Source organism: Schistocerca gregaria, chromosome 1 (assembly GCF_023897955.1).
Source record: "Schistocerca gregaria isolate iqSchGreg1 chromosome 1, iqSchGreg1.2, whole genome shotgun sequence".
In the NCBI taxonomy this organism is placed as follows: Eukaryota; Metazoa; Arthropoda; class Insecta; order Orthoptera; family Acrididae; genus Schistocerca; species Schistocerca gregaria.
Genome location: NC_064920.1, coordinates 182,781,997 through 182,794,137, shown reverse-complemented (window position 1 = coordinate 182,794,137; position 12,141 = coordinate 182,781,997). Strand labels below are relative to the sequence as shown.

The following is a 12,141-nucleotide window of genomic DNA, read 5'->3' as shown; positions in this document are numbered from 1 at the left end:
CCAGTCTCCTGAACCACAGGCCATCTGCCTTAAATGTTGAAACTTGGAAACCGGTTTCACACCATCCCAACGAGTAAATGTTTCACTCTTGTAACATAGTAGCATTTTTAGTTAAGTTGCTACATCGTACATTTCTTTATTGAAAAGAATCTGTAAAAACTGACCATGAGACATGAGGTGATTGGTTTCACAGTATCTACAGAGGATTCCTCAGATTTTACCGGTACAGCAACTAGTTGATCTGCAAAAAGTGAGTGCTGCTTATATATTTGTAATTTATGTAACATTGCCTATTGAAACTGATTTTTGCAATTGCTAAACAATAGTGATTGTCTTTACAGTTTCGTTATATACCCAGTATGGTAGTTTTGGTGGCACAGTGTGATTACATTGTGTTACACTTCTTTGCCTCATGTGAATCTTACCTTTCTTTTAGTATATGGGCATCAAAATACTCGTCCGTGACTTGCCCATTGTCTGGTACATGTTTTAAAATACCTATCATTGACTTGCCCATTTTGCTATTTGTTTTCAGATTGTACTTTGCAGTTGTAGTTTTTATGATCAGTCTATTACCAAACCTTTCATGTTGCATTCATAACCTTTTGCTTCACTAATTCAAAATCAAATTACCATCTTCCACACTTGGAAACCAGTGTGTCACCACACCCAAGATTTCGGGTGGGAGGGAAGTGGGGATCCAATGTCACCCCCTAACCTCCAACACATGCTTCATAATTCATTCACATTTTGGAACAACGCCATTGAATCTGTTGCATTACAATGAAATTTATATTGTTTATTATTTATTCTAAGCTCTTTTGAGCAGGCATATGTGTTTACTCAGTGCATCAGTCCATTCGTAAATATAGGTGTGTATTGGTGGAAAAACAATTTATTAAGGCAATATTGTAGCTTAAATAAGTAAATTAGTATCTATATATTGAATGTTTCGCTTTTACTTGTGTAGTTTTCGTGAAAAGATAACTGTTCTAAAGTGCAAGCTGTTGGCGTGTGTGTTTACTCAGTGCACTAGTAAATATAAGTGTTTACTCATGGAAAAACAATTTATTAAGGTAATGTTGTAGCTTAAATAAGTAAACTAGTATCTATTGTGATCTGTATATGGAAGATTTCGCTTTTACTTGCGCAGTGTTCGTGAAAAGATTAATCTACAGTTCATGACCAATAAGTTGTGGTCAGAGTCCACATTTGCCCCTGCAAATGTCTTAAAATGTAAAACCTGACTACTAAAACTATGTCTTACCACTGTATAACATATCTGAAATCTTGCAGTGTCTTGACGCCTCTCCCACATATACAACCTTCTTTCATGATTCTTAAACCAATTGTTAGCTATGATTAAGCTATGCTCCATGCATAACTCTACCGGGCAGCTTCCTCTCTCATTCCTTACCCCCATTCCATATTTACCTACTAATTTTCTTTCTCTTTATTTTCCTACTATCAAATTCCAGTCCCCCATGACTATAAAATTTTCAGCTCCCTTCACTATGTGAATAATTTTTTAACAACATCAGACATTTCTTCACTCTCTTCGTCATCTGTGGAGCTAGTTGGCATATAAATTTGTAATACTGTGGTAGGCCTGGGCTTCATGTCTACCTTGGATACAATAATGCATTCACTATGCTATTCGTAGTAGCTTATCCATGCTCCTGTTTTTTATTCATTATTAAACCTACTCCTGCATTACCCCTGCTTGATTTTCTATTTATAATGCTGTTTTCACTTGACCAGAAGTCTTGCTCCCGCTGCTACTGGAACTCACTAATTCCGCTATATCTAGCTTTAACCTGACCATTTCCCTTTTTAAATTTTCTAACCTACCTGCCAATTTGACATCTCGAGCTCCAACCCATAGAACGCTAGTTTTCTTGAAGAAATTAGTAGTTAATAAACGACCTCCCGAAAGTGCAGTTAGTATCAGCGACAACTGCTTTGAAAAGCCTTTCCCAAGCACTTTCACAGGAGTGTGTCCAAGTACGATCCTGAAAATAGGTAAAAATTTCAAACCTTCAGCTAGTGTTGATTACTATAATTTGTCATGTAATTTCTTTAAAGATGCTATTGACTGTGTAATTTATCCTTTAACTTATTGTGTAAATAAATCTCTAGATGAAAATAAGTTCAATGAGAAACTAAAAATTTCTAGAGTTGTGCCCATGTATAAAAAAGGTGAAAAGAACTGTCCCACTAGCTATAGGCTCATATCCATAACTCCTTTTTTTCTAAAATTTTTGAAACAATAATGTATAAAAAACTTAGTGTTTATTTGGACAAATCAATGATAAACAATTTGGGTTCAGGAAAGGTAAATGTACAATTGACTCAATGAATTCACAAGTAAAATTTGTCCTAGTTGTGTTTGAGGCTAGGGACTATGCACTGGCTATGTTTTGTGACCTGAGCAGAGCTTTTGATTGTGTAGAGCAGGGATTCCCAACAAAATCATTGATACCTTTGGCATATCACAGTATCAAGTACCTAAAAAGCCAAATTAAGAGTCTTTTTATACATTTTCTATTTTTTGTACTTAGAAAAAACATTGACAAATTCATTATTGAAAAAATATTGAGCTTAAAACTTTTTCAATTTAGCCATCATCATTATTGTTAAATTTTTGATTATTACTCAAAATCTTTGCCTTTAAATCTGGGTGTTTAGCATAACAAAGTCCTTAAAAAAATTGAGTATGAACTGAAAATGGCAGGAAAAAATTTAAACTGAGTGTATTGGTCTTTCAAGTGTACTAACTACACATGAGATTGCATTGAGTAGACATGTGTGAAAAATAAGAAAACGCTAATTTCATACAAAGTATTATTTATTTGAAAAAATACAGTTACAATAGAATACTCCATCAGTATACAATTAGTTTTAATTTTCAGTTCTTAATGAGATGAGTTCAATCTGACCTCCGAGTCCATTATTTCTGAAATATTAGGTTCCAAACTTGAATCTTTCACTCTGAAATCCGACCGCACATCGAGCTGATTCCCATATTTTGTTTTTCATGAACCACATGGAAGAAAATGCTTGCTCACACCAATATGTGGTTGCAAATGGAAGGATCTTTTTCATTTCCTTATCTCCAAGTTTCTTGTAGTCCTTGCATGCTGTTGCCCAGAAGTCTGTAATTTTATCACCAATGAAAATGTTTAATATCATACCACAGCTGGACAGATCCACAAGTTGATCTTGCTCTTCTTCAGTGAGGCCAACATTATGGCTTTATTTGATATGTCTGTGCTTTCATCCAATTGTAGAGCATACATGTCACTCATGCAAAGTCTAGCCAGCAATATCTCTTCCACGTTAACTGCCACATCAGTAATTTGTCTTTTAACAGTGTTATTTGAGAATGGGACAGTTCCTGTTATCTTAGCAGCTGCATCACCTAATATTATTGCTGATGGCAGTATAAGTTCCTCAGCAATTGTGTGGTTTTTCCCACATTTAGCAACAAGCTGGGCCACCTCGTAAGACGCAAGGGTTGCATTTTCGTTTATACTTACACCACAGTGTTTGGTAATTGTTTTAAGAGATATTTTCAACTCTCTTAATTTATTTTTGAATAAATCTAATGACTTACTTTTGTACTCTGTGTGCTTTGTTTCAAGATGGCACCAGAGATTTGCTGGTTTCATACATTCATTCGAAAGGCTTTCATAGCAAATTACACATTGAGGTTTAGGCTGTTGCTCAGGTCAAGTGAAAGTAAAACCGATTTCCCAGTAATCAGAGTTATATTTTCTAATTTTTCCAGTAAGCTTCATACTAATCTTGGAAGGGTTAGGTTCAAGGGACACTGACAATTTAGGTTCAATGAACACTGACAACTTCGGTTCGAGAGTCACTCACTTACTTGCTTGAACGTCAGATGCATTATCTTCCTCTTCATCTGTAGGCTTTTCTCGTTTTAATGAACCACTTTTTAACCAACGGTCCATTTTTAACTACGCGAACCATAGCTTCCACGAAAAACAATGCTTTACAAACACTACTGTTTTAATACAGAATGTTGAACATGTAAACAACGTGTGAAAGCACTGGCAATAAATTAACAATGGCCAATTGTCGTCTGAAATGCGAGTTTCTGTGTAAAGTGACTGTCAGTTGTCAGCTGGAAAGAGGCAGCGCGCACTGTCTAACAGCATGCAACAGAACTATTTGCCTCTAGTTAATTCTAGTTGTGCACTAAGTGTGTTAGTGTCAGTTGGCTCTAGGAAGCTCTGCTCATGCAGGAAGCGGCCAAAACAAAAAATCTGTTATCACACGAAATATATTTAATATATTTTTTATTCTAATAACATCTTGCGGACCCCTCTGACATAGCTCGCGGATCCCTGGGGATCTGCAGACCCCCTGTTAGGAACCACTGGTGTAGAGCATAATACTTTGTTGAATAAGCTACTCTATTATGGCTTTTATGGCAACAGTATAAATATGTTTAAATCTTTCCTAGAGAACTGCCAACAAGTTTTGTGCATTGGTAGAGAGAAGTAAAATTTGGTTTATATTAGATCTGGAATGCTACAAGTGTCCGTGCTCGGATCTTTATTGTTTCTGTTAATAATTGATGATACCCTCCCAGGGGACACCACCTTATCGTAGGCACCTACAGCACTGCGTGGGAGGCTTTGTGTGCCGTGATGAGGTTGAGAGCTGTACCAGTGGTAGTGTAGCTACTGGCCGGGTCACGCAAGCCAGAGTGGCCTCGACTGAGGAACTAGACGAAGTGTGTCCCACACCATAGCGTAGGGGGGGCTCTATAGGTTGTCAACCCCTCTAGGGGGGCTAACCCCGAAATGAAAGCCTGGTCCTCCAGGTTGGTAGTTGAGCACAGGGTTTGTGCGCCTTGTAAAAAATCTATTATTGCAAATAATTCAACAAGGAATGCCAGACTGCCCCTACGTAGACAAACTGCTAGGAAACGGGAAAATGGATTTGTGAACGCTTATATTTGGGTCATGGAAGGGGCGCACGCTGTTGTAAACAGGAGTGATGAATAGTGTTGCAGAAGAGGTGCTAAGGTATGGAATGAGAGATTTTGCACCGCAGGAAATCAGGTGGAAGGGAAGAGGAGAGATTTATAAGCACACATTCTTGGTGTACTTTTTAGGAAAGGATGAAAGACTAGGGGAGTATGGAGTTGGGTTTATAGTCTCCAAGGATATGCGTAAATCAGTTATCACCTTTACCCCATATAATGAAAGATATTTACTCTACGTATGAAAGGCAGATTTCACAGTGTGACCTTTGTTAATGTATATGCACCAACAGAAGAATCAGATGAAGATACTGTAGACATCTTCTATGATAAACTACAGGAGGTGCGCGACGGAATACCCAGATATGATCCCAAAATAGTTTTGGCTACTATAATGGAAAACTGGTATGGTAATGGGATGTCTATAGAGGTGTACTGAACAAACTTTTCCACAAATGTCTGCACATAAGTATATATATTTACTGTAGTCGAACACATGTACATGAAACGAGACACAAATGCAGGCTGAACGAATTAATATCGCGGCTCGGAAGAGCGATCTAAGGTCAAAGATTAAGTTGTTCATGGTTGACATGACCTATGAACGCCACACCGGGAAAGGAAGAGGCACTCAGAAGTGTGTTTGGTAAGGAAAGTCTGCATGATGAAAGTAATAATAATGGTATGAGGGTTGCCCTGTTTGATTCTGCAAACAAGTTGAAGGCAGTAAGTACCTGTTTTCCAAGGAAAAATATCTACAAAGGGACATGGAAAATACCAGAAACAAATGAAGCAAACCAAATAGACCATATATTTATATCAAAGATGTGAGTGTCTGATACGCAAAATGAGCGCACTTTTCAAGGAGCTAATTCTGACAATTACCTATTTAGATTTCCAGAAGGCTTTTAATACCGTTCCTCCCAAGTGACTATTAATCAAAATGCTTGCATATGGAGTATCGCTCAGTTGTGTGACTGGATTCGTGATTTCCTCTCAGAAAGGTCACAGTTCATAGTGATAGATGATAAATCATTGAGTAGAGCAGAAGCGATATCTGGCGTTTCACAAGGTAGTGTCATAGGCCCTCTGCTGTTCCTGACTTACATAAACGTTCTAGGTGGTAATCTGAGCAGCCCCCTTAGATTGTTTGCAGATGGCGCTGTAATTTACTGTCTAGTAAAATCATCAGATGATCAATTCCAATTACAAAATGATTCAAAATTTCTGTATGGTGCGAAACGTGGCAATAGGCACTAAATAAAGAAAAGTGCGAGGTCATCCACATGGATACTAAAAGAAATCCAATAAATTTGGGAGTATGATACATCACACAAATCTAAGGGCTGTCAATTTAACTAAATACCTAGGAATTACAATTACGAGCAACATAGATTGGAAATACCACATGGATGATATTGTGGGGAAGGCGAAACAAAGACTGTGCTTTGTTGGCAGAACACTTAGAAGATGCAACAAACCCACTAAAGAGACAGCCTACATTACACTTGTCCGTACTCTGCTGGAATATTGCTGCATGGTATGGGATGTTTACCAGGTAGGATTGATGGAAGACATCGAAAAAGTGGAAAGAAGGGCAGCTTGTTTCGTGTTATCGCACAATAGGGGTGAGAGTGTCACTGACATGATATGCAAGTTGGGGTGGCAGTCACTGAAACAAAGTCGGTTTTCTTTGCGGCGAGATCTATTAACAAAATTTCAATCACCAACTTTCTCTTCCAAACGCGATACCCACCTAAGTAGGGAGAAATGATCATCACAATAAAATAAGAGACATTAGAGCTCAAACAGAAAGATTTATGTGTTCCTTTTTCCCACACGCCATTCGAGAGTGGAATGGTAGAGAAATAGTATGAAAATGGTTTGATGAACCCTATGCCAGGCACTTACGCGTGAATGGCAGAGTTACCAAGTAGATGTAGAGCCAAAGTGAGACAGAAACTTGGCATGGCTGCCAGAGGAAGTAGTACCAGGGTAAAGAAATGGAATATAGAACAACTGAAAGATAGGTCTACTGTTCAGAAATACCCAGACAGATTTAGACAGAAGTTACAAACAAAAGATGGTGGAGATGATATAGAGAAAGAATAGAGCTCTATTAAAGATGTCAATAGGACAACAGCGGATGAAATACTGGGAGAAGTGAGGAGACTTAGGAATGAAGACTGGTATGATGAATATAGAAAGGCAGTGGAACAGAAAAAGGAAGTAAGGCTGAAATGCTTTCAGCAGAATACTAGATCAAATCAGGCATTATATAATGAAAAGAGAATAGAGGCAGCAAGGGTATGCAGGAGGAGAAAATGGGAAGCCATGAAGAGGGAAGAGATGGAAGAGCAGTACAAAAGGAACGTAAGCAGAATATATTACAAAAAAGGAACTCGAGAACATAGACCAAAAATAACAGCTTGTAAGGACAAAGAGGCAAATTTGCTGACAGATAAACAAGATGTTTTGGATAGATGGAGAGAATAATACAAGGGAATTTTGGAGGTCAATCCTACCAGGAATGGGCAGTCACTCTATTATACCATAGATCCAGAAATAGAGGAACCAACATTAGAGGAAGTACGGAAGGTAGTGCATTGTTTAAAAAATTATGAAGCACCAGGAACCGATGAAATAATTGCAGAACTGTTAAAAATGGGGGAACTGGTCTTCATAAGTGAATCCACAAACTTATTAAGTTGAAATGAAAGCAGAAAAGAGTGCCAGAAGAATGGACATTAGGCGTAATCCAACCAATACACAGAAGGGAGACAAGGCCTGCTGTTCAAATTACCGTGGAATTACCTTGCTGAATGTAACCTATTAGATCTTCTCTAGTATTATCTACAACAGGTTAGTACCATATTCAAAAGATACTTTGGGGGAGGATCAGTATGGATTTCAGCCTAACAGATCAACAGACCAGATATTTATGTTTAGGTAAATACATGAAAATACATATGAGTATAACATTGAGCTTCATAACCTCTGTGTAGACTTCAAGCAGGTCTTTGATAGTCTAGATGGAGCACAAATGTTAAATGATTTGCTGCTACGTGGTATACCATCGAAGTATGTCTCACTTATTCAAGCAATATTGGCTGGTTCCAAGGCTGCAGTGCGAGTGGATGGAGAACTGACCAATTGGTTTATCATTAGTAAAGGTGTCAGAAAAGGGGCATGAATATTTACATTGTTTTGTATATTATAAAAGCTATGTCTTGGTTTGTCTCAATCTTTGACATCAATGCCATCTGGTGCAAGTTAAAAACAATACAATCCTCAAGTTTGCTGTCTTTAGTCCGACATGAAGCTCCCAGATAATATTTTCTGTTCCAAATGTTGCCTACCGGCAATTGTGTACGAGTCGGTGTGTTTTTCTTGTATTGCTAACTCATATGAACCTGCCTAAGCATATTGTGGGTACTTGTACCCAGTATGTATTTTCATTCCTGATGTTACTTTTGCCTCATAATTATTATGTATTAGCTTTCATAATTTGTCTTTAGTGTAAATTTGCCACAACTATCTGATGACGACCCATGAAGTTTTTAGCAATTAAAGCATTTCCATGGAATTACTACATGGAAAGTCTGAATGGTCACATACCTTACAAATAGAAGAACGTTGTACACCTTGATTACATTTTCTTCCAGTCCACTTTCACACAATCTCTAGTGTCTCAGAATCAATTACTTCTATTGCTCTCAATATCCTATCAGCATAGTGTTCATTTTGAAGTAAAATTCTTACATTTGAAACATATAATGTTGAGAAATATGTGTAGCTAAAAAAAGGAAGAAAGTGACCAGCATAGCAAATGCAAATTCCACTTTCACTCTGAAAAATGTTCTAAAACTGCCATAACAGGAATGAGGTGTTCTCATCAGTGAAGTGTGAACAAAAAACAAGTGAACCATCTTTACTGTAAGTACAGTTACTGCAGCTCAGACACATTCATTGTCCGTTTAAAAAAAGAAAGCCACTGACAACTTGTAAAGAATATTCAGTGAAAGAAAGCGCACAATTAAGATCCATGAAAATAGGATTACCTTCATGCAGCAATGATGAAATTCTTCTCTACATTACTGTAAAGTCTCTTAAAGGCCAACTTATAACAACTGCTGTACTGACTAGAAAGAATCAGTTACAGCATCCTCTGTACCAATAAAAATTGAGCGAATTACTCCTCTTTCCTCTTTGCTATCTTCTGGTTGGTAAATTCTGCCAACCCAGCATTGCACAGTATCAATCTACATAAAAACTCCTATTCTGAAAGATGAATCTCAGAGGTGCAGAAGACAAGTAAAGGTTTATAAATCCAAAAATATAATTGCTAGATGTAAAGCACATGAGACTACAAACTAAAAATAATTCTAAAGTAGCTTGCAATGATACTGAAAAGGAAATGATTAATTGTAGCAAAGAAAATAGTGTCCCACTTGTCTTTACAATTCTCAGTATTCTGTAAATCATACTAACGGCACCACCCTGCTCAGTAATTGCACCTTGTTTCCTCAGACTGAACACTGTGTGAAATTCTTTACCACAAATTTCCTTGGTCAATGACTGTAGGAATGCACATACAAAATTTTTCAGGAAGTTGCTACATTCAGAGCCATTAAATAAATATAAGGGAGCATCAGATACTTAGCTTAAGTGCACTGAATTTTATTCTGTTGAACTCTCGGTAATGAACCAAATTGAAATGTGATTCAGAAGTGAAAAATATCTTTTTAATTTTTATGCAAGCAATTTTAATTCGCAATGTATTCTTACAACAGACTTCAGTACATCATGTGATAAGGATCTTCAAATTCATGCCACACACGCTCTGCAGACATCAATTTTCTCCACTAGTTACACAGCAATTCATTTTAATGAAATCAAGTAGTATTTCAAAAAAAAGGTTTTAATTGCACATGCAAATAAAAGGATAAAGGTATGAATTGAAAGACAACACTGCAAACGTTTTTATTTTCTTTATTAATATCACTTGGGTTTCCACATCTACAACAGGGGTACCAAGCACAATGCGTTACTCTTTGTTTTACATGGCAAGTTTCCCCAGTAGGCCTACAAACCATGGAATGTACAGAAGCACACACACATCTAAAACTTAGTACCCACAGTAATTATGCTCAGAATCTACGTGAGCATTTAATATTTCACTTTCAGGCTGCCTCAGTGCCGAAGCAATATTATCTTTTTCAGCAAGAGTTGGTTTCTTCAAACTGCTCTTTGGCTGTTTGTTACATTTACCAGGTCTTCGTTGCACTTTTACCTTCTCGTTGCTGGGGCGTTGTGGAGCTTCCCTGCAGACTGATTGAAAAAGTGACAGCGAATGAGCTCCATCCTTCTGTAGTGACTTCAGGATTTCTGTGGACACTTTAACTGAACTGACACAGTTAATCAAAATTTGGTATGTGGACACTAGTTCTCGGGCCAGAGATGTGTTCTCGTGATCATCAGTATTTGTTTGCAGTGAACACAAAATGGCAGAAGCCTCTTCAGTCACCGTTGCTTCACTTGGTGTAAATGTGGCACTTGAATGTAATGCATACGTCATTGACACTGCATGAATGTGCTTGCATACGTTCCAATGAATTAAACTGTCCGCACAAGAACAACTGAAAGCATGTATATATATATATATATTACATTTGGAGCACTTCAACTTGCACTCCAATTTACATTCAATGTTATTTAAAATCACAGTATGTGTTACACCACAATGTGTTTGGGATTTGATATGAAACTTTGTACCATCAGTATTGACTGTAATGTCATTCTCCTCAATACTGCATGAAGCTTTATGACGTGCCTCAATAAGATTTACTCAATATGAATGGCCACCCTTATACAGTTTAACCATTCGACCACACAGTTTATCATGCACCAATTTCATCAACACAACAAGTAGTCTGTCAAGTCTATTGTTTGTTTTTCCCTCTAGATAACAATATTTTAAAACTCTATGCATTGCTTCAAGGTGCATATTTGTATTTATACCCAGATTGCGATGGTGACAATATGCCCACTGCTGAGGCCGGAATAAGTAATTTGACGAGATATATACACCAAAGTCTCTTCTACCTTCAGCTGCTTGAAGCTGCCCAACGTACGATTCCAGCAGCTCATTAAAATTGTCTATGTCCGCTTCTTCAAGCAATGTATGAAGAGCTTTGTACACAAGTGCTTTCTTTTCTTCATTGCCATGGACTTTCTTCAAATTAGTCCGCCAGCTGCGGTTTATGTGCCAAGCACACAGTAGATTATTTTCTGCAGGTCCCATGACTCATGACCATGCACTACGGAAAGTATTAGTGTCGTCGGACATGAATACAGATGTTTTTATGATGCCAGCTCTCTCTTTCACAGCACTAAACAAATGAGTCATTATGGAAGTAGTCTCCCGATTTGAAACACAGAATGCTACAGGCATACCTGAACCAAAATCGTCTACCACTAACAATGTGGTCACCAACAGTTTGTAAACATTTGTACAACTTGTGGAGTCTACACATACAATATTTTGTCCAAATCTCTGTAATAACTGCTTCTAGTAGTCAGTCATTAACACTATCACCGAGTCAGTCCTATCAAAATCTTCCCTGGCCTTACCTTCTTTCTTATAGAGGAGAACACAGTCTTTCATTTTCTCCAACTACATACTATCACTGACTTCGTCAATGTTATGCTGCTGATCATCACCAATGGCAAAGTCTCTCTTAATGTTATGAAGGACATGTCGAGTCAGGAGATGCAGCCTCTCCGCTCTGCTGGAATGAACTGAGTCCCGCACATCATCCAGAATTCTCTGGAAAGTGACCCCCTGAGCAATTTTACTTGCAACATTTTAAAATTACTCCAACTACAAAGAGGCCAATTCTGAGTATGTACATGAAAACACTATTCAGAAAGGACACAGTAATTAACCACCCCCAATAAAATAAATTCATGCAATATAACAGTTGCTAAGTACTTATAAACTAGATAGTTTAACAAATGGCTTAACAGTATATTCAGTGTACCCTTCCAACAGTACTGAAGATGCTATTAACACACTGGGGATGGGAGAATAAACAGGACTGATTAAAGCACCTGTTGCAATGTGA

At 37.6% G+C, this 12,141-nt stretch overlaps 1 protein-coding gene across 3 annotated transcripts in view; it reads left to right on the top strand.

Annotated features, from left to right (window-relative positions):
• Positions 1–12,141, top strand: part of LOC126336310 (uncharacterized) — a 205,046-nt gene that overhangs the window by 126,987 nt on the left and 65,918 nt on the right. Inside the window, exon 2 of one of the 3 annotated variants that reach the window (XM_049999931.1) lies at positions 75–250. The exons of 1 other annotated variant lie outside the window; for it this stretch is intronic. The gene's annotated coding sequence lies outside the window, so the exon portion shown is untranslated. The remainder of the gene's footprint in view (positions 1–74; positions 251–12,141) is intronic. One more of the 3 variants, XM_049999948.1, reaches the window with a different exon arrangement.